Source organism: Heterocephalus glaber, unplaced genomic scaffold, assembly GCF_053883595.1.
Source record: "Heterocephalus glaber isolate CG9 unplaced genomic scaffold, H.glaber_assembly_v1.0 deba00001610, whole genome shotgun sequence".
Lineage (NCBI taxonomy): Eukaryota > Metazoa > Chordata > Mammalia > Rodentia > Bathyergidae > Heterocephalus > Heterocephalus glaber.
The window spans coordinates 19,930,786-19,954,248 of NW_028258381.1; the positions used below are offsets into that span (position 1 = coordinate 19,930,786).

A 23,463-nucleotide genomic window follows, 5' to 3' on the forward strand; every position below is an offset into this window, starting at 1 on the left:
TTCTTTCTTTCTTAATTTATTATCCTTGTCAACATTTAAAAATTTGGGAATTTTTCTCCAAAAGTCCAGCTTCCCATAAAAAATTATAACACCTGGCACCATCGGTCCCACATTTGCACTAGGCAAAGCTGTCTGGACATAATTAGTGACAGGTCTGTGCCTTGCCTGTGGCCTCAGTCCTCACTACCCTTTGCTTCACCCTTCCCAGTCTAGAGGTCAGCGGCCACCAATCTTCATGTTCATGTGGTTGTTTCCCTGAGTCCCACACAGCCTTGCTCACTCTTGTGCATGGTCAAGGATCCACAGGTATTTGAATCTGGGCACCTGGTCTCGGGTGCAGCTCATCATGCAGGGAGCAGGACAGCACTTCTGGTGCTCCACTATCTGCTTGCCCCATGGTCTGCCCTCCTCTGCATCTTCTCTCTGATGAGCACCAGAAAGTGTAACTAACATAAGGTGTAATGGCTCTGCTCCTAGCATCAAGCCCATAGCACTCTTCTTTGAAAAAGACAGAGAACTATTCATCCTGAACTTTAACTTTCAGAGGAGTCCAATCCTTTTATTTCAGGTTTTCAAGTCAAAGGACATCTCGTCTATTAAGGCACTTGGTAGTTGGTAGTTGCCAACCCGGATGACTTATTGCAACCCAAGGAAGGCTACTTTTTCCACTTCATTGTCCCTGGACCTATCTCATCCAGGAGTCATTGAAGGAGGTATTATGCTTTAGACCTAAAATGTCCTGCAAAAGTCTTACATGTTCAGATGGGATTTGGAGAAGGTGGTTGGATTAAGGGGTGCTATATTCATCAGTAGATTCATTCATTGATGAGTTCATAGCTAAATGTGGCATTAGGAGATAGGGCCTGGTAGAAGTAGGTGGGTCACTGAGGGCATGACCTGGAAAGATGTGATCTCCCCCCCGCCCCCCAGTTCTCCCTTCTTTCTCTATTTCCTGGCTGCCATGAGCTGAGAAGCTTTCCTTTGCCAAGCCCTTCCACCATGCTGTGTCTGTTTTGGAGCCAGCTGACCACACAGGGACTGAACCCTTTGAAACTGTCAGCGAAATAAACCTCTCCTCCTTTAAAGTGTGTGCTGAATATTTTACCCCAGTGAAGACAAAGTGACTAATAAAGGAGAAAAATCATGTGCCTCACTCCAAACGAATGGTGTATACTAGAATGTTGAGTGCCACTATCCAAGAGGAAAGGGAGAAGTCTCCCAAGAACTTGAGAACATTATTGACCTGCAGAAATGGCCCCAACTTGCTAGCTTTGGTCATAAGTAGTGGTGAGACTTTGCCACATATGTTTGCAGGTGGTAGAAATCAGCTGTTGTCATGGTCCCTGTGGGAGGTAGGTCTAGTGTTCCTAATCTCCATCCTTAAAGAAGACTTATGTCCCTAGACTCTTCACCCTATGATTTAGTCATTCCTCCCACTGAATAAAGCAGAATACACAACATTGCCTTGTCCAAGATGGGGTACACTCTAAGACCTCACATGGGTGCCTGAAATTGCAGAGAGTATTAGACCCTGTGCATACAGTTGGCTCTTCACATCCATGGGCTCCACATCTGAAGACTTACCAAATATGAATAAAAAATACTTGGGAAAATAATTGTGTCTGGATTGACCAGGTACTGACTTTTTTCTTGTCACTATTCCCTCAACAACTATTTGCATGGTATTTACATTGTTAGGTATTATAAGTAATCTAGAGATGACTTAGAATGCCTGGGAGGATATGTGGAGGTTCTATTCAGACGTTATGTTGTTTTATAGAAGGGACTTGAGCATCCATGGATTTTGGTATCTGTGGGGAAGAAGATTCCTGCAATCAATTCTCACAGGTGCCAACTGATGGCATTTCTATGTTTTTTCTTACACATACATTCCTTATCACACGCTGTGGACATAACTTTTGTATTCTGAGGTGTGACAGCAAAAACTAGAATGAATTTCTTTTCCTTCTTCACAATTTCACAGATAAAAGATTTGTTCTTACTGTAGTCTTAGCAACCACACCATTTGATTTTTTTTCTTTCCTTACTAAGTTCAGAATTTTCATCTCTTCACTTAAAGACAACATGTTCTGGCTTCTTTTTGGCATATCTGAATAGCCAACATCTCTACTCCTATACTTTGGAGCCATTATTGAGCAAAATAAGGGTTACTTGAGCCCAACCATCTGCTGACACAGACAGCTACTTAGTGACTAATGAGAGGGAAGCCTGTGAAGTGTGGATATGCAAGATTAAAGGGATGAGTCCTAGTCTAGGCAGGATTGAACAGGAAAGTGCAAGATTTTATCACCCTACTTAAAACAGTATGCATTTTAAAACCTTTGAAATGCTTATTTCTGGAATTTTCCATTGATATTTTTGGACTGTGGTTGACTCTGGCTAACAAACCACAGAAAGCGAAACTACAGACGATGGAGTGACTATTGTATGTGTCTCTGTTCATCTTTGGACTTGGCTATGTACTTTGCTTTGATATTTAGAATATGGGTAGAAGTGATTGGTGCTAATTCCACCTGAGAGTTGAAGTTCACAAATTTCTTGCAGCTGTGTTAAGCTTCTTCGGTCTATAAGGAGAAAAATGTGTCCCAGGCCACTTTTGCTCCTAAGATTGGGTCTTGGAATGAAAATACAAGGAATAGACCCACATCCATCTTAGCGCAGCTGAGCCCAGCAAAAATCAGTGAACTATAGCCAATTTCAGCCCACAAGTTCAAATTAAATGTGTGTTGCTACCATCCAATGTGACTTGTTTGTTAGGCAACATGATCATAGAAAAGGCCTGGTTTACATAGGGAAAAACAGATTTCTAATTTGTCATTTACTGAGCATTTGATGATGTCATTGGATATGTCTCCATGATTTTATCTATTTATCTTGGAAATGCACTTTTGCTAAGTTTGTTTGTTTGTTTTTCTTCTTTTTAGTCCATTGCTGTAATGGTATATTTAAGTATGCCCCATTGTACCATTCCACTAGACTCTCATTCACACTGTGGAGGAAAAACATCTCTTGCTCTTTTAAGTTCTCAGCTGGGGTCCCTGTAACAAAAGACAGATTAGTAAGACTGAAGCATACACATTTATTTAATATACATTTTCCAAGAGTCTTTATAAGGAAATGAAGATAAAAGAAACAAATAAACCTGAATGTTTTTATACTACATTTGATGAAGAAGGGAGAGTCATAGGGAAAGGCAACAGAACAAAAGGGGTGCTAGTTAGAGGAGCATATTGTGGAAGAACTTAGCCAGGCCTGTGGCTTCAGACCCTTCATGGTGTCCTCTGTCTTTGGATACAGGGAGGGCATCTCTCACATGGGTGTCTTGTGACTTGCTTCAGAGGAAGTGCTTCCTTTTTTTTTGGTACCAGGGATCGAACTCAGGACCTTGCACTTGCCAGCCAGGCACAGTGCCACTGAGCTTCATCCCCAGCCCAAGGAAGTACTTCCTGTACCTATTATTTCTCAAATTCCTTCAGACAGATGTATTTAATATGTATTTAATATGCCAAGGTACCAGATTTGGAGTAGCAAATGAACCCTGCCAACACATATATTCTCTAATAATTTGAGAGATCCATGTAAAATGATTCACTTGATGGGAACCATGAGTTTATGAGCTATTATAAAGCCAGAAGAGTAAGTGTGGTCCCAGAAGAAAAAGCACATGGAATAGGTATTTAGTAATTTACCCACCATTTAGAATAAACGTCTCATTTTTCTAACCATTTTTCTCCCAAAATATTGGAAGTTTCCACCTACTGAACTTCATCAGCTTCTACTTTTCCATCTCTGTACCTCCTTTGGCTCCTGTTCTCTTGTTTCTGTGGGCATCTTTGAGAAGGAGTCCCTTGGCCCTCTTATCTGCTCATTTACAGCCATCTTGTTGGGGGTCACAGATAAGTACTGGACCCATTAGGCACTGACCCCTACTGGAGCAATCACCATAAACCACCATGAGTTCTTCCCAGTTCAATTGATGTGTAAACTATTTAAGGACAAGATGAAATGAAAGGGAAAGATTTTCTGGTTTAGTTTAATTGCTTCTCAGGTGGCCTCTCATTTACCAAGCTCTGCTACAAGTAAGAACCAGAACTACCCTAGTGAAACTAATATAAAAGACCCAAGTACTTCAGGGAATACAGCTTGATTCAACAGCTTCTGGGGAGACAGAGCTGCCAGAATGAAAGGAAGCTCACCTCGGTCTAGGTGTTGCATTGGTGGATGGCCTTCCTCCTCTGCATACACATAATTTGAAATTGCATCTCTTTACATTTAATGAGCAGACTGTATTGTTCACAAAGCCCTTGCTCTTTAAACTACAAATAATTATCTCTGTTTTAAACATGAGCCAGTTGTCTCCATTGGAATGTCTCCACTGGGATGCATGTTGAAGACACAGAGAAAAGAGTGTTTCAAAATTGCAATAATCATACAGTGAGTGGGATGGATGAAATGAGTTTGCAGAAGGTCGATGGTTGCTAATGAGATGCACTACATCACTATACAATTTTGTTTACATTTGTGTGTTTGAAATTTTTCACAATAATATTTTTTTAAAATCGGTAATCATATCCACTCAGGTCTGAACCCAAATCTTGGTTGGGGATTTGTTTTGTGTCTCCAGTGAATTTTATTTTTCTTCTCAAATGAAAGAATTGCTGCCAGGAGACTGCACTTTTCACAAAGCACATTAGAGCCCAGTGCCATGACGCTTTGGCTGTTTGTCACGCACTGGTAGCAACTGGCTCTGGATTTTTTGGGTCTTGAAATCAAATATGCTCAGGTGGGAGGAGCTCATCTTTTAGTCATCTGTGCTTTCATATTTCAATAACCTTCCTCTTCTGCATTGCATGTGCATGGAGTCCAGCAAGAATGGTGTTCCCTGGTGTCACGTGGTGCGAAGGCTCAGATGAGCGCCAATGTCTGTCTGCCTCTGCCTGCCCCAAGCTCTGCTTTTACTGAGGTTCCTGGGAACCAGAATCCCAATCCATAACCTGGCTCCATTCTTGACCAGTTCAGACAAAAACAGCTCACACCTTAGGTTGCCTGACTACAGTAAATGGAGTGCTCTCACAGCCCTTTATAATCTGTCATTGGGCTGGGGAGCCAGGAGCTCACCAATTTTTAGTTATCCTAAAAAGCTCATCAGGTTTACCCCAACACCATAAGTTTTCTTTTATGTTAGATCTTGTGTTAGTTTATTTTCATTACCATAATGAAAATACTTAAGGCTCGGTAACTTTATAAAAAGGGGTCTATTTTGCTCCCAGTTCTGGAGGCCCAGAGGCATGGTATTAGCGTCAGTTCAGCTCTGGTGAGGATCTCATGGCAGATGATGTTGCAAGAGCAAGAAATCACATTGCAAGACTGAAAGCCAGAGATAGATTCAAGAGTCAGCCTTGTTTTTATAATGACTCAATCTCATGAGAACCAACTGAGGATGCCATGAGAGAATTACCCTAGTCCCTCTGAGAACAGCTTCTCCAATGACCTAAGAACCTCTCATTAGGCTCTACATCTTAATGGTCTCACCTCCCAATATCACCACTTGGAGGATCAGACTCCAATATATGAATTCTTTAGGGACAAACCAAATCTAACCCATAGCAAGTTTGGTTAGGAATGAAGCTCTCATCCTATTCTAGTCACCTTCCCTGGGGCCCTGATCTTCCATTTCCCTGTTACTAACTTCCTTTCTGTGAACAAGAATTTAAAGCGCAGATCAAAAAGATTCCTTTGTTAACTCTGCCAAGATCACCAATGCCACTCAATCCCCACCCTGGTTTGGAACTCCTGGGCCACTAGCTCTGAGTTCACTGCTTTACTTTGAGTGATTAGGATTAGGGTCAGCCCCCCCCCCCAAGTGGACTCACCAGGTCTGATTCATGTCACCTGGGACTAATGTGTCCCACAGCCAGGTTTCTAAACCATGGCAATCCTCTTTACTTGGGCCCACAGCACAGCTAAAACAGGCTGCCATTGTCTACAGGAATGTGAAGAAAAACATAAGCAAAAACATATTTTAAATTCAGGAAATAGAAGAGCAAAGTCCAAACTTTATGCATACTTTCTTTGTTTGGCTATTTATTTATGATTGATATGGATGACCATGTTGGGATGTGCATTTGGACTGAAGACATTTCCATTGCTTGATGACATACCATTTCAAAATTGCTGGGGCTTTTGCATGTAGCAAGGGCATCAGCCACACTAGGAAAAGCAATGGGTTTGGATTGGTGTAGACCAAGTGTCCAAATCCTGACAGAGACATTACCATCCCTTGTGGCCACAGAATGGTAAACTAACCTCTCTGGGACTCAACTCCATCATGTGAAAAGTGAGAATAATATATATCACTTGGCAGGTTACCATGAAATTAGATCAATTATATGTAAAATACCTAACACAGTGCCTGGTAAACTAGACAGTCTCATTGTGTGATGGTCATTAGTCCTGTTTTTACCCTCTCAGATACAGAAAGGTCTTGAAACATTGAGATTGAAGAGTAAAGCAAAGTGCTGAAGGCTTCACACTGTCTACTTGCCTAGCAGCATGGAAGGAAGAGCCTAGAGCCAAAGGCCTTGGCTTTGCTCATCACAGAAAATTTTGAAGAATATTTCTGCACAAGAAACTGGTCTCGGCCATTGCGTATCATGGATAGGCTGTGGGAAATGGATGAACCTGTAACTCCTATACTCTGTGCTGTCCATGTGACTCCATGCATGTGTTCTTGGCATGTTCATGTGTTCCATCACTCATGTTCCAAATGACTTTGTGTTGATTCATTTATTTACTCACTGGTTCATCAAATACTTTTGAGTATTTATTATGGTTTAGATATAGAAGTACAATATAAGAGTCTATAAAACAAGAAAAAAATCCCTTAGGTGTTAGTCAGTTTCCTGTTGCTGGGACACAATATCCAAAGCAACAGCATAAAGGCAAGGTTTATTTTGGTTCATGGTTTCAGTCCATGGTGAGCTGGCTCCAAGACAGGGATAGCATGGCAGAGGGTCATGGCAGAGAAAAGGTGACCCACCCAAGGCAACCAGAAAGCAGAGAGAGAAGGGAGACCCTGGGCCAAGCATACACCCTTCCAGGTCACCCCCTAGTGACTACTTCCAACCAGACCCCACCTCCTAACACCATATTCAGCTATGAACTCATCAATGGACAAATCAGCAGATGACTATAGTGTCCCCATGATCCAATCACCTTCTACACACATGAGGCTGGGGGGGTGTGTGTGGCTTTTTTATCTAAAGCATAATACTGGCCATAATACCATAATACTGGGTCCAAAAATTTCTAAGAAAATCTGTTCTAAGTAAACCAAAAAGCTTGAGGAATGAGGTTTAAATTTTCCAGCACCTCTCTTTTGGTTGCATTGGATTATAGACTTCAGGCATCCATCCAGCTGAGTCCAATATGTTGTATGGATTTACAATTTTGAAAGCCAAAGGAAGAGACTAATGGGATTTTAGTGATGATATTCAATTTCCAAAAAGTTCCTAAGTCCCTCTCTGTGGAACCACAGGAAGAAAAGGAATTAAACAATGTGGGAAAGTGAAAAGCAAACAATCCCAAAACACCCTGTCATTCTGGCACTAGAGACTCATGTTTGAATCTTCAACTTTCTAGATGGGGAAAATTGGACAAGATACATGGATTCCTTGAGAAATAGCATATCTTGAATCAGAGATGCTTATCTTGCAGTGTTACCACATGTATGAAATGATAGGGCTGACAGTAAATGTTAGTTTTCCAGGTCTACGACAAAGATTTCCATAATGTTGGGATGATGTAGCTATCAATTCAAACACCTACTTGCCCACACACACAGACACACACAGAGACACACTCACACACTATTAACTTCTTTAATAAAGGGTTCTTTTAAAAAGCAAGCAGTAATAGGGGTTTATCTCAGCATAAAGACAATCCTATAAATGAGATCCATTTCACTTTGTTAAAAATGCAACATATGTATTCCTTCATTTCACTGGCCTCATCTTTTGATTCTTGCAGCCCTGAAAGACAGTTGCATGTTCTCGGTGCACAATGGAGAGGTGATGGTGGTGGGAGCACATTCTTTAGCTCCCTCTCTTTCTGGTTCTGCCTCTTGGTCCTGTAGAGCAGGGACCTGTGACTACTGAGTTAGATCCTGGTCTTGTCTTTCTTTTGGGTCAATAGGTGGGGGCTTCAGCTTGCTGTAAGACCCAAATTTGCAGACAAACCACACTGTAGGGCCTCTCATTGTTGGGGTCCTTGGAGCAGGAGCTGAACCCCTGAGAAACTGCCCCCCCCTTCTGATATTGCCTTCAAAGTTTTGAGGCTCAGAACTTCCTAGTTCTTTCTTTACTCCTGGAGAAAATTTTAACCCCTTGAACTGAACTCACATTTCATGGTGATTTAAGAGAGAGCTTGATTCTTAAAATCAGATAGACTTGTTTTAGAATCCCAGCTCAACCTACATTTGTAGGAACATGGTGTATCATCTCTCTCAGTCCCTGGTATTTGTGAAATGAGGACAGTAAATAAAACTTCCTAGTGTGGTGAGCATTGATGAAAGTCATATGTGTATGTAAATTTCCTGGGATCACTCTTCCAAGGGCTGCCATGTATAGCTACGCAGGTTGCATCCTTCCCAAGGGAGCTTGTTCCAGTGCTGAGCTGCAATAAAAATTTATCCAGTGCTCAAGTCTAGAGTCTGAAGCCTGTGCAGGGCTGCAGCAAGGATAAGAGATGCCTTATAATGATTTGTGCACCCGGACTAAGCACTTCTTCTTAAATCTTACAGAGACCTTGCATGCCCTGGGCAAGCTTTGCCTTCTGTGCTGTCCCTTCTTCCTTTTGGTCACTGCCCAGTCAATGAACATGGGTCATAAAATCTACAACTCTGAGCCCCTTGCAGTGTTCCAGAGCTGCTTGGCCGCTGTGGAATGAACTACAACTGCTTCCGAGCAAATGAGAAGAGGAAGATTTCTTGTTACCTTCAGGGTCTTGAAAAGGATTGGTCCTGTGTCTAAATGCAATACCCTTTAAATTGCCCTGAAATTGAATTGCTTGTCTCCTTTAAGTGGAATCCTATGGACTGTAAATCTGACTTGAAAGGGCTCAGTTTAACTTGACTAAGATGTAACAAAAGGTTTACCAAAAGGTAAGGAATTTGTCTATGCAAGATCAATTATGTCTGCATCTATCTTGCCAATGATGGAAAGCTGTCGTTCTGGGGTCATGTGTATGCATGGGGTCCCTGCACACATATGCCCAGGTCAGCCACAGTGGCAGTCTCATTTTGCAAGAATTAGCTGGAAGTTAAGCACTCAGTATTGACTGGTCATAAGCAAAGCCCCAACTGCACTGATCTCAGCCCATTTGGCTCTGTGTTTCCAGAATGTTGAGTCCTTACATTTTAGCTGGGGTGGCATCTGCTGGCTATTTAACAGTCATGAAAAGAGAAAAATGTTATTTATTTTCTATCCTTGATTTTGACACCCTTCAGTGGCATGGAGAAGGAGGTCACCCACCTGGGAGAACAAATCTTCAGCCTTGACGATGAAGCAAATTAGCTTCCTAAGAGCTCCAGGCACTAAGAAACAAAGCAAGTATCTAAGTGCAGTGATTTCTGAAGGCTGATGCCCACTGTGATGATGGGAGGAGCAAAGCATGATGGGAGAAGCAAAGCACCGTAGGAAATACTTCAAGGCTACATGATTTTCTAGAAGGCAAATACTATAGTGTTGGTTGTATGGTGTTGGTGTAAAGCTGGGGGAACCCAGGAGAGGCTGACAACTGTGGCAGGAGGTGCTGTTTGCAAAAAACAAACCATCAGAGGTGCTGTACCTAGAAGTCACAACAAAAAGAGATAGGAAATCACATGTACATGGGAAATCAATTGCAGAGCAAGGGGGTTTGGTCATGGTAGAAATACTAATAATGATACTGATAACAACAATAATAACAATAATAGCTAACATTTTCTGAAAACTTACTATATGTGGTATCTTATTTAATTTTTATAACAAGGCTTTAGATAGGCACAGTGATTATCTTCATGCTAATAATACATATCTGTGTGACTAATTGAGTTGGGATTGTAATGAAAGCTTGCTGTCTTATAATCATTGAACTTGGTAGCCTTTGGAGAGGTTCTGTGCAAGGTGCAATCAATATAGGGAAGTTGGTAAAAATAAAAAAATAAAAAAGCAACCGGTACATGCTTGTAATTCCAGCATTCTGGGAAGGCTGAGTGAGGCAGGAGTATCCCAAGTTCCAGTCCACCCTGGGCAACTTAGCAAGGTCCTATTGAAAAGACAAAACAAAACATAACAACACAGTTGAGGATACAGTTCAGTGCAAAGACCCTGAGTTTAATGCTCGACACCACTGAGAGAGCAGACCACCCATCCATATGGAATTGAACAACTGTGAGTTAACTGTGTCATTAGGCAACTATGGGTTACCTAGGTAACTATGCTCTTTGTAGAATGTACCTGAGCAGCCACGACAGCTTCTGTAATTTGTCACCAAAGGAGCGTAAGGGACTCAGAAAGTCCTGCCAGAGCTCTTTGCTCTCCCCCTCTCTTCTGCTTTGCTTCATGTAAATCCTGCTTGCTCTATTCCCAGGGAAACTCCAATGGAATTAAGCTTCGTAGATGTAAAAAAAGGTATATAAGGAAGCACAAACTTCTATTCAGGGCTCTCAAGATTGACAAGAGTCACTTGTTGAGTGGCTGGCATCATTAAAAGCCACTTTTTGCTCCTACCTTCATGTTAAGAGTGGTCTGTCTGAGCTCCCCACAGTTTCTTGCTTCACAATAGAAAAAGAACATTGGAAGAGGAAGAACTCACTACCTCAGTGTAGTGAGCAGAGGACTAAGCTGAGGCACCCTCCTCTCCCATCCCCTGCTCGGATATGGCAGAGCTGTGGAATAGGAGGAGATAAGGTGCACAAAATTTAGAAAAAAGGCCCATAATCCCAGTGCTGTCCTCTTTCTTTCTATTGGAACAGACTCAGGAATTTTAGATGCTTTACCCTTGTGTTAGTCAGCTTTATATTGCTGTAAAATGTACTTGAAAAAAAAAACTTAAATTACAATTAAAGGAGAAAAGATTTATTTTGGCTCATGGTTTCCGAGGCTTCAGTCCATGGTAAGCTGGCTTCATTGTTGTGGGCCTGCGGTGAGGCAGAAACATCCTGGCTGAAGAGTGCAGTGGTGCAAAGCTGCTCACCTCATTGAAGTAGGAAAGCAGAGACTAAGGGAAGGAGCCAGAGAAAAAGGGGCTGAGGACCAGATATACTCCCCAAGCTCACAGCTGTGACCCACTCCCTTCAACTAGGCCCCACTTTCTAACTGTCCATTATCTCTGGGTAACACTATCAAATTATAAATCCATCAGTGGGTTAATCCAGCGATGAAGTTAGGGCCCTGAAAATTCAGTCACTTCCATGAGTCCATTCCTAACACATGAGCTCTTTGAGGGACATCTTGAATGCAAACCATAACAACTCCTGCTTAAAACTTCAGAGGAAGGGGCTGGGGATTTAGCTCAGTGGTTCCACCGCCTGACTCGAAAGTGCAAGGACCTGAGTTCCATCCCCGGTACCAAAAAAAAAAAAAAAACTTCAGAGGAAGCCAAACAGGTGGTGCACACCTGTAGTCCCAACAACTGGGAGGCTGAGGCTGGAGGATGGCAAGTTCAAGTCTAGCCTTGGTGACTTATGGAGAACCTGTCCCCTGTCTCAAAAGCATATATATATATATATATATATATATATATATATATATATATATAATATATTATAGAGAGATATATGAGTGAATGTAGCTCAGTGTGAAGGCCCTGGGTTCAAACCCCAGTACTGCAAAAAACAAAAGCCTTCAAACTAAAGAAGAGGCTTCTTTGCTGAGCCCTGTTGGTGTCTGGCAGTGCCTTCTCCCTAAATGGCTTCTTTTTCCCTAGGGATCCTAGATACAAGGCAGGGTGAGTGTAAAAGACCAGCAGGAGGCTGGAAACTGCTCATTGGTGTCTTAGACCTGCCAGGCTCCCTCTAAAGTTGTGCCTCTGGACACGAGGAGGATGAATTTGCCAGGAGGGAGGTAGCCCGAAACACATGGGCTGTCCTGTCACACCATGGCAGCATATTCTGTGCATTTTGGAATATAAAAGAGGCAGAAAGGCAATGGGGGAGGCATCAGGTTTTTCATTTGTCTTAGAATGCCGCAGTACCAGTACGTTATGCTGACATTTGGAAATGTTGGGTCTTTTTACACTGTTTGAATGGCACGCCTTGTAGACATGAGTACTGCCCTTTGCAGCTTAACAGGGTGTGAAAAGTCAGCTTCAGGCACTTTCTTACGAGGTCCTGGGGTCAGAGACTCTCCTTGGCTGGATCCTAGGCATCCTATGGAGCTGTGTGCTCATAGTCAAAACAGGAACTTCCAGAGAGGGCAGGACCAGAGAGAAAGCTAGGTAAACACTCAGTCTCAGGATGCAGATGACCAAAAGGCCACACCAAGCCTAGAGGGGTTCGTTTTTTGCCCTCCTGCAGTCTCTGAATTACCACTGGGTCCAGTGTAATTGGAAGGTCCTTGGAGAGTTAAAGAAGGGCAGAGAGAAACCTCAAGTTAAGCCTAGGATGGGCCAACAGTTCCCAGGGGCTGCAGGGAGCCTGGAGTTTACTTTGGCCTGGAACAAAGGAGATTCAGCATAAGTTCCCTCAAATGCCAACCAGTAAAACCTGAGTTGGGCAAATGTTGCCAACATCCAGGAGAAAATGCACAGTCGGAAATAGGATCCAGAGGTGGTTACTCATACCTGTGATCCCAGCACTCTGCAGGCGGAGGCAAAGGGGTCACAATAGCCCATAGCAACTTAGCAAGACCTTCTGCTCCAGTCTGGAGCATGGAGTGCTCAAGGAATTAGCAGCAGACACCCCTCCCCCCTCCAGGTTGCACTTCTTCCTCTGAGCTCACGGACTCTTCTCTGTGTGCAGAGGGTCCCCAGCACCCTTGGGAGTGCAGACCAGCAGAAGCAGATTCTCCAAAGAAATGCTGCAGCTCTTTCTTATTTCAAGGACTCAGTGGGGAAACCAAAGGTGGAGAGGATCCTGGAGCAGTGGGCATGTCTGTACTCTCTGCCCAGCTCTCCGGCTCGATCCTTCCAATGTCACCTGTCCTCGGCCCACAGGACTTGATGCACAAGGAGGCTGGGAGGATGCATGCAGGAGGAGACACAGCAAGGGCTCTTTCCATTTAGCTGGGATCCTGCTCTCCGTCATTCACCCAGGCCCTCCATGTCTCCTTCTGTTTTGGCCCCACTCAGAACTCTGAAGGGTCAAGGGCTTTCCCAGAGGACAGAGCAGCCCGCCTAGATGCTGCCAGCAGCTTTTGACTGACATGGGGTTTTTAACACTAGGAGAGCAGGTTGTTAATGGCATGAAAATGTCTTTAATCACCGGAGCTCTGCTGTGCAGAGCAGGTTCAAGGTGATGGGTGTGCTCCGGTTCTACATCTGCATTTCCATCGCACTTAGATTAATTCATATTTTAATTGCTTCTTTCCCTGATTGAAGTACCAGAAAGGAGCACTTTCATTCCTTTGATCTCATGTTCTCCTGAGCACTGCCAAGGTCAGGCGCCAGGCTCAGAGTGGTGCTGGGGAATTCCCAGGAAGACAGCAAGGAGCTGGCGTCCCCTTGTGAGCTAGCAACTGCCTTCCACAGGGAAGAGAGGCTGCTGGGCATGTCTGAGCAGGGCAAGCTGGCTTCACCAGGCCACAGCTGGGAGCACCACAACTTCATATATACCAATATATGTCTTTCTTGTCATACTGGGGATTGAACCCAGGACCTTTGTCCTGACCTATATCCCCTACCTTTTTTTATTTTTTATTTTAGGATAGGGACTCACTAAATTGTTAAATTGCCTACCCTGAGTTTGAATTTGGGATTCTCCTGCCTCAGCCTGCCAGATATCTATATATATCTATATATCTATATCTATATATATTAAATTTTCAGCAGACACAAGATAATTGCACATATTAATGGGGTAGAGTGTGTAGTTTCAATGCATGTATTCTATGTGTACTGATTAGATCAGGCTAATTGGCACCATAACTTTTTAAGACAGTAAGGGGCTAAAAGGAAATGCCTGTGGTGGAGTCATTGAAAACAAATGCTCACAGCTGAGCGTCAAGGGGCCTGCTTGTAATCCCAGCACTCTGGGAAGCTGAGGCAAGAGGAACTCCTGTTCTAGCCCAGTGTAGGCAGTTTAGCAACTTACCAAGGCCCCCTTAAAATAAAAATAAAAGGGGCTGGTGATACAGCTCAGTGCGAAGGCCTGAGGGGTTTAATTCTCAGTACTAGAAAAACAAAACTAAAAACAAATTAAATAAATTTAAAAAACAAACTCTCACTCTGCTCCCTGTCCCATGTGCTGTGGTTTGGAGCCTGCTTTGGTTCTTTCTCAGATATTGGTGTTTAAGAATGGAGCCTACACAGCCGGACACCTGGACTGATCGAGTGGCTCTGCTCCTGACCCGTGTTGTTCCTAAGTATCTGGAGCTCCAGGGCAGCTCCTATGTCTTTGGCTGCCTCTTCTCTGGCCTCGCATCCCTCTCATGTGTGGTCCTGCATCACACTGCTGAGTGTGCGCTTCCCTCCGCCTGGAATGAGGAAATGGCCTCAAGGGGCACCTTTCCTGAGCAGGGAGGACCTGCAGGCATCTGAGTGCTCTGTGTCCTCCTGGAACAGGAGCTCAGCAGATCTTCCTGAGGCTCTGCTCAAAGCCCCTCTTCTAAAAGTGAGCACAGTCGTTCTCCCCTATGCAATCTTTTGCTTTTCTCCATTTCTGTTTGCCACAGTCAATCATAGCCTAAAAAGATGAGGTGAAAAATTCCAGAAATAGGCAATTCATAAGTTTTGAAGTATGAACCATTGTGAATAGTTTGATGAAAAATAAATTTTTTTAGTGTGGTGCGGAGGTTCGAACACCCAAGTTCTTTGCACTGAGCTACAGTATTTTTAGATAGGGCCTTGCAAGTCACTAAGTGGCCCAGACTGGGCTAGAACTTAGCTAGAACTTGGGATCCTCCTGCCTCAGCCTCCTAGAATGCTGGGAGTACAGGTGTCAGGCACCACAATTGGCTCTAGTGTGATGAAATCTTATAGTATCTCACTACTCTCCGCCTGGGATGTGAGTCATCCCTTTGTTCAGCATATCTACACTGCGTGTACTACTTGCCCCTAGACACTTGAGTTACAGGATCAACTGTCAGAGTATCAGGATGCTCGTGTTTAAGTGACTCTTATTTTACTAAATTGTGGTCCCAAAGAACATGAGAGCTGATCCTGGCCATTTGGTTGTGGCCAGCAAGTGCTTCCTTTAACCAAAAAGTAAAAGCTCTCATCTTACTAAAGAAGGGGGGGGGGGGGGATCAGATGCTGAGGTTGCTAAATCTATGACAAGAATAAACCTTCTATTTATGAAATTGTGAAGAAAGCAAAAGAAATTCTTGTTAGTTTTGCTATTGTGGCTCAAACAGCAAACATTGCAGCCACAGTGTGTGATAAAGCAAACATGCACGTGGGGGAGAAGACAGTGCATGTATGGAGTTCAGCACTGTTCATGGTCTCAGGCACCCACTGAAGTCATGGACCACATCTCCTGAGGAAGAGTGGGGGTTACAATAAATCCATTAAGAATCAAGGAAAAAATGGAAACAAAGTCTCTGTAAATAGGGAAGGGTGGAGGAGGTGAAGGGAGGGCAGGGGAATGGGGAAAAAATAAGAACTAAGATACATCATGTAAAGGTATAAGATACCAAAGATGAATGCAACTGTATTTTATACCTAAAATGTACCAATAAACTTAATGAAAAAGAAAAAAATAAAATCAAAACTCCTAAATAAAAAAATAAGAAGAATTCCCAGCTGCTTCGACCAGCAGGAAGTTCTTCTAAGCCAAATGCTCCATGGGTTTGACAGTGCAGGCCTATTTTGGAAGGGCCCTTTCTTGTCTGTCTTCTGTTTCCTCCTAGAGAGCCCACTGCCTGCATTATTTCCTAACATCGCTGCAACAAATTACCACAAGCTGGGCAGCAGGAAGCAGCAGCCAGCTATTTTGTCTGCCTGGGGTGGAGGTTAAAAATTCAAAATCATGGTGGATTCAACTTTCCTACAGGGAGAGTCCTGCCTTGCTCTTCTGGCCCCCGGGGTGGCCATGAGTCCTCAGTGTCCCATGGCTTACAGGTCTCTGTCACCACCGTGCTCTCCCTGTTAATCTCCTCTGTCCTCAGGCCCTCCTTCCCCTGTGGGCCCAGATTTCCGTTTTCCCACTAAGGATGCAGGTCACTGGATCGGGCCCACCCTCATCTGACACAGTTTCACCCCCCAAGTCCCTACTTTCCTCTAAGGCCACCATCGCAGCTACTAGGGATTAGGACCTGAGTATGTGTTTTTGTGGAATGCAGTGAAACCCAGAACTTTCCCTCATGTTTGAAAACTTTAACTTCTACCATCCTCATTGGGCTGAGGAGTTGAGTTTTCCATGTTTTTATTCTAAGCCTTTGTATTCGTGTAGAGCAGATGGCGGGCAGGGAAGAAGATGAAACCTAAAACAGGAGATATCTTTGCTGGTGACATCCAAAGAAGGCGTCAGAGTATTTTTCTGAGCAAAATTACTTCTCTCTCTAAGATGGATTGTACCAGTGACCTCTTAAAATAAGTGTATTTTCCATACATCTCAGCCATTACCATTTAATAACCACTCACCATACATGAGACATTTTTCATTTTGTTAACTTTTGTATTTCTCACCACAGTGCTAAAAGTTGGATATTGCTGCTTTCTTTTCAAAACATTGGGATGGAGGCTATGCATTCCTCAACAGGAATGGGGCCTGCAGCCCTTGAGTGAAGCCAGTCTGTCTGACCACAGCTGGCTCCAGCTTCCTCTCCTATGGCTCCCAGCCCCTTCCTGACTCTCTGGATGCAGTGACTGCTGATCTTGGGCCCACTGTTTTCATGACAAATCTTCACAGACTGGTGATTCAAAGCAACGCGTTTATCCTCTTAGGGAGGCAACAATTCCAAAGCCGAGGTCATTGGGTTGCTATCCATTCAACACAGGGCTGTACTTCCTCACCTGGTCTAGGGGAATATTTGCTCCTTGCCTCTGCTCCTGGTCTTTTCCAGCTTCTAGTGGTCCTGGGCATTCCTTAGCTTACAGCTGTGATCACACAGCACTCCAGTCTCTGCTTCTGTGGTCACATTAGCTGTTGCCTCTCCCTCCCCCTCCCCTCCCCCTGGCCCTCCCCCTCCCCCCCGGCCCTCTCCCTTCTCTTCTTTTTTTTTCTTCTTCTTCTGTACTAAAGATTGAACTCAGAGCCTTCATGCTGAGCTACATACTAGCTCTTTTTAAATTTTGAGACATGATCTGGCTAAATTATCCAGGCTGGACCCAAACTTGCAATCCTCCTACCTGAGCTGAAGAAGATAGGATTACAGGCATGTGCCACCACCTGCAGCCTTCTCTTCTTTCGTGTGAAATCTGTTTCCCTCTTTCTGGGTACATGTGACTATGTATCCAGACCCCGCTGGACAGCCCAAGATCATCTCCCCATCTCCAGATCCACAGCTTCAGCTCAGCACATCTGCAAACCCCTTTGTCCTAGACAGAAATGCTCGCAGCCCTAGAAATTAGCGTGTGGACATATCTCGGGGGGGCTGCTATTCAGCCTGCCCCCTGCCATCCCCTTAGCTATGGTTTGCAGGCCCTGGGCTCTTTGTCCTTCCAAGGCTGGCTCTTGTCACAGGTGGGCAGAGAGTGGAAAAGAGGACACTTATAAGTGGCCTGCTGAGAAGATGGCCCACTTGGCCACTCCAAAGACGCCCCAGGGAGCTGTCCCTGTCTGCGTTTTATAAAATGGTTGCAATAACACTTGCTTGAAAAGCGGCTGTAGAGCCTCAGCTGAAGATGAAAATGTAGGCTGTTTGGGATGGCAGATGGCTGCTCCGAGCCCCCAAGATCTCATAAACTGGAGTTCTAGCAGAGCCTCGATGAGGAAATTATTGTCCTATTGGGGGAAAGAATTCTGTGGAGTGAGAAACAGCAGGGAGGATGCCTGTCCACTGACCAGTGGCGAGACCGAATACAGTGTCTCTCGCTGCAGGATGGGGAATTTGCACCTTGTAGCTTGCAGTCTTATGGATGACAGTCAGTGTTGTAAGTTGGTCACAAATGTCTGGAGTAAAAAAGCCCCAAACATTCATCAAGCTTTTGTGCAGCAATACCTGGGGTTGGAAACCTTTACTCTACTTTCTGCTTTAAGCATTTTTTATTGGAAGCTGGTTGCATCCTTCGTGGCCTCACAGAGCTAGGCATTTTTGCTTTGAATATATTTAGAGCATGTGGTACCCTGAGGCCAACAGCTAAAGGTCAGTGTCAGCTCTCCAAATGTTAAGTTCAGGTTGCAAGGATGCACTAGAGATTCTCCACTTGGGATGAATGCTGCTGCTCCGCAATGCATTCTGGCTGCTTTGTATGCATGTGTCTCAGCCCAGTGGGGTGGGATGGATTTGAATGACTACAGCTAAGGAGGTAAAAACCAGACTGGGAAAAGCCCACGGTTGGTCAAGGCAGGACTGTATATGTTTTGTTCCAAATGTTAACACTTCTGAAAGTAGACAGGGCATTATCAGTAGTTGAACAGGAATGTCAGGTATATGTCTCAACTTTTTGTTCATTTAGGAGTCACATTAACCCTGGGTAAAACCAGGCAGTATTTTAGTTTACATTGTTCTCTTTCCTCTGCTCCACAATGTCTTCTACTTAGAAAGCCATCATTCTGGAGTGAGAAGGGAATCTTAATTCAATCTTATTTTGTGACTGGGGACACACTGAGAAATCAGAAAGAGGTGGCTTTTGGTTGCATAGTGGCATGGAGCTTAGGACTTGCTTCTTCTCTCCAGAAGAGTGCAGAGGTTCATCATGTCCCAGCCGTGACTGCAGAGACTCAGCTGTCTGCCCCCCTGAGTACAGCTCATGCAGGACTTCCCACTTGCTTTGCAACACTGTAGCAATGACTGTGAGCACCTGAGGAATTTGCTAATGCTAAGGCAGCACCAGCTTCTTGGGCATCCCATGCATGGTCACAAAGGGCTCCTGTAGGTGATGTCTGTGTACAGAAGGGTGAGAATGAATGCTGATGTTTCACCTGCTGGTGGAGGTTTATCAAGGACAACTTTAGAGATGAGAGGGCTTCTTGGGGCACATACAGAGGTGAATGTCTATTATTTTTGTGCAGAGGGGAGAGACAAGAGAGAAAACGGGCAGGTATCTATGGAGCAGGGAAGGGAGAAAGAGTAGGGAATGGGGATGGAGAGAAATGAAGGGAAAGGAAGAGGAGAAAAGGAGCAAAGGAAGAGGAGAAAAAGAGAAGGGGAGGGAAAATAAAAGAAAGGAAGGGGAGAAGAGGAGAGAGGGGATGAAGACAGGAAGGAGCCCATGGAAGAGTTTGGCATTCCCCCCAGTAACTGCAGAGTAGAGTTCATGAGGAGATTGTTAGGTTCTGGAAAAAATAAATAAGTTGGGAACAAAGCTTCCCACTTAGATATCAGTGACAATGCTATATTCCCAGTTCCACGCACACAGCATTCCCGGTGACTTCTAAAGTTAACTTCCTTTTTCTAAGGGGCCTGAGGGCCACAGTTAATGACCTGATGTGTCCTCAGGTGAGCTCTCCTGACTCCCAGCCTAGTTAGACTCTTCTCTCTCTTTACTTAAAGCAAGAATATCCAAGAGCAGCAAAGAAAACTTCTTGCACTGGTGTGAATCATCATTCGCATTACCTCACCCCCAGAAGACAAAACTGAAAGACAACCAGAGCCCAAAACAGAACCCTTGGCGACCCAAGAGAACCAAAACCAACAAGGTCACCCCTGGGCATGTTCTGTGCCTTCCAAACTGCCAAGGAAGCAAGCTCGTCTCTGACGCTCACTGTTCTGATGCCTGGGAGTATGTCATGGTGTGGGACAGTATGAAAATCCTGTAAGAACCGTATTTCCCACCATGAACAGACTATTAAATTAGTAACTTTCAATAACTGTTAATGTTTTTACTTGATAAGCCAGGAGTTCTTTGCAAATTAACTTCTTTTCTTAATGCTTGTCTCTGATTTTTCCTTTTCAAAGTAAAAATCCGTCAAACTGCATTTCATGCTCAAATGGAAGAATATATATTTCTAGTGATCTCCCTCTAATCCTGTCCCAAAGAGAAAAGATTCGCAAGGTCACAAAGCCTCTGAACCATTGCAGGCTCTTTGCTCACTTCTGTCCTTACAATTAGTCTTTCACTCAGACCTCCCATTATTTTCCACCCTTTCCCACATTCGACCTTATTTTCCTGTTTCTCTGGCCGTCTCTCCGCCTCATGATGTTTTATAATCCATTTCCCAGTGAGTAATAACCTTCATTATATTCTCTCTTGTGACAAGTCTAGTCTTTCCTGCAAACTGCTGCCAAAATAATATTCCTAAACCATTATTCTCATTCTGTCATCACTTCTCTCAAAAATGACTGCTGGTAGAAAGCGATCCAAACTTATCCCCATAGTATGCAAAGCCTTTGTGATCCAAGCTTGCTTTAAATCCCAAAAGAATAGTTTCTTTCCCACAAAGACCAGGTTCCAAGGTCAGGGTCTTCTACCTCCCCATCTCTTTTTTCTATCTTTGGACCGTGTGTATTTTGGATTCCTTTTTCTCTTCCATCATTTCTCCTCACCTCTGCTATTGCTACCCAAAGTGTGCTCCAAATCTCTGCATGAACCAGTGTCGTCTGGAAGGTGGTTTGAATGAAATTCAAGGACCCAGTTCCTGACACATTAAATCAGAATCAGTAGGCCAGGATTTTGTACACTAATTATCAGGCCAGATCATCCTTATGTACACTAATATTTGAAGAACAGTATTCTAGACCACAGCATTTCCCAACATTGTTTCGAAGTGATTAGATTTACAAAACTGAAGTTATTAATTCATTATTTATGACAAACTTGGTCTTAGAAACCCTTTCTTTGCCAGTCATCTTAACTTCTCATTGTCCTAAAAATACTTGTTAGCAGAGAAGTGGAAGAAATGGTTTTTTTCTGACTGGAAGCCTCAGATATACTTAGTATTCTACCAGCTACACAGCCCAGGGTGACTGCTGCCCACGCCCATTGAGCTGGTGCTGCTCCACTGTACTCTACCCCACCACACTGCTTCCCATCCATGGGATAGTGACACCTACCTGCTGTCCAAGGAGAAAGTGTGTTTCTGAGTCTCAGAGGCAGACACCCTTGAGTACAGAACTGGCAAGAATAGTATTGAATTCAGAAGATTCTAGTAACTCATGCACTGTGGGTTGCTCCACACATTCTGACTCCCACTCACTTCTGGCTTCACATTCCTTGTGGTGGATCCAATTTCAATTCCAATTTGGACCACAGAATTGCCCTTAGATTTACCTCATTATCCCTGATTCAACTTATTCTGGTTTCTATGCCCCATCCTTCATTGTAATTGTTCAACATTGGTTTCCTAAAATATCCTACATTATCCAGTAATGTCTCAGGACTTCATCTTTCCTAGTTTCATGTCTTATCTTCAGCCAACCCTGCTACATGGACAAGACAATGACAAGCCTCAGTGTTACTACCCAGATCCCAAGATTTCTTGAAGAAAACAACTATCACCATGGTAACCATCACTGTGGTAACCATCAGCGTGGTAACTGTCGCCATGTTGTTTGCATCTCACTTTCTTGCATACCCCAATACTGGTGCCATTGGTTCTGGCAATCCATTGGCTTTGGCACTTTTCTATTATACCTGTAGCGTACTCACTTCATTCCCAGTCCAGATTAGAGTCAGTCCATGCTCTTTCCTTTCCATCACTCCTTTGCACACATCCTTAAGATCTCTGCTTTCTCTTCTTTTCATCTTTCTTGCCTGCAAAAGTGACTCGATTTTCAGCTCAAGCAGCTGAACCTGGCTGGAAATGATCATACAACTGTGTCAACAGGTCTCACTTTAAATTTACACACGCAGACACCAAGTCAGTCCACCCTCAGCAACGACTCTCTCACCTCTTCCTACCTCTCCCACCTCCTCATCTCAGGGTGATATGACTTCATATTTCACTAAGAAAACAGAGGCAGTGGAAGAACACAAACCTCCTAATCTACCTGCCTACCTGCATCATCCACACAGTCTCTGCCTTTCTTCTTACAGAGTGCATGAAACACTCTAAGATAAATGTCTAAAATAAATGTCACTCCTTCCTGCACTGATTCTTTTGCTGTGCTGTACCATTGGCTTTCTCCTTCTTTCCAGGGCCATTACAATCAGTGTATGCACATTCTGTCATAGGTCCCATCTTGATAAAAATGTCCTTGCTGAGCTCTGTGCTCACCTTCAGGTATCACCCCACTTCTCTGATCCCTTTCATAACCAAACTCCTCTACAGACTTATTTTCTGTGTCCGCTTGCCTATCTCAGTCTCTCTTCAATGGACAACAAGCAGGGTTTTTCTTCTCCACCCACAGAGACTGCCCCTGCCAAAAATGGGCCACAGTCTTCTCTTGGTCAGTTCACTTTACTCATCTGACTCCAATGTCCAGCAGCATGCTACGGTATGGTGACTCCTGTCTTCTGTCCTGAATCAATCTCTGAATTGAAGTTGTGGTCCTTGTGCACTCTTGGTTTTTCTCTGATGTCACTGTGGCTCTAGGATGGCGTGGGAGGTGACAGCCAGGTCTCTGAAGTCAGATCACCTTTGCTCTAGCTTTTCCCTAGAGAGTTTGGGTTTCATTGTGTGTGTGTGCATGTCCCTCGGGTCTTCTGGCTCTTTCCTTGACTTGAATTCAGTTTCTTCTCAAAGAATATCTCTGAGGTCTTCTCTAACCACTTTGAATGCAGAGCAGCTCTTCCACTAGCCACTCTCCGTCTATCTCCTCACTACTGTACTGTTTCCCAGCACCTATATGTCTCACAAGGCACAGCTGGTCTTCCTGACACAATGCTTATTCTGTTCAAGGCTGTGTCTTTAGTGCCAAGAACAATGCCTGGCAAAGAATAAACAAAGAATAAATAAATGAACGAAAGAATGGATGAATAGAGAAGTGCATGTATATTGGAGGCAGTGGTAGCATTCAGAAATGGGCATGGTGAATGGCTCACATGCCTTCATGTTGAAGAGCACAGGACTCAGAATGCCTTCTCTGTGTCTTTCTTCTCCCTCCTTGCAAGAGGGGATCAAAATATACCATGAATGTTTAAATCTAGAAAAAGGTATTACAGTAAAAGACACATTGTCATGAAAATAGACCACTTCACTTTGTTCTTGCCACTTTCTGAAGCAGTCCCTGAAGTCGTCTTTCATGAGGGTCTGTATGTGAT

General features: G+C 43.9%; 1 long non-coding RNA gene across 1 annotated transcript in view; it reads right to left on the reverse strand.

Annotated features, from left to right (window-relative positions):
• Window positions 1–3,169: 3,169 nt before the first annotated feature.
• Window positions 3,170–23,463, reverse strand: part of LOC147822633 (uncharacterized) — a 187,668-nt gene continuing 167,374 nt past the window's right edge. Inside the window, exon 3 of the long non-coding RNA XR_015445451.1 lies at window positions 3,170–10,326. This is a non-coding gene — a long non-coding RNA (uncharacterized LOC147822633). The remainder of the gene's footprint in view (window positions 10,327–23,463) is intronic.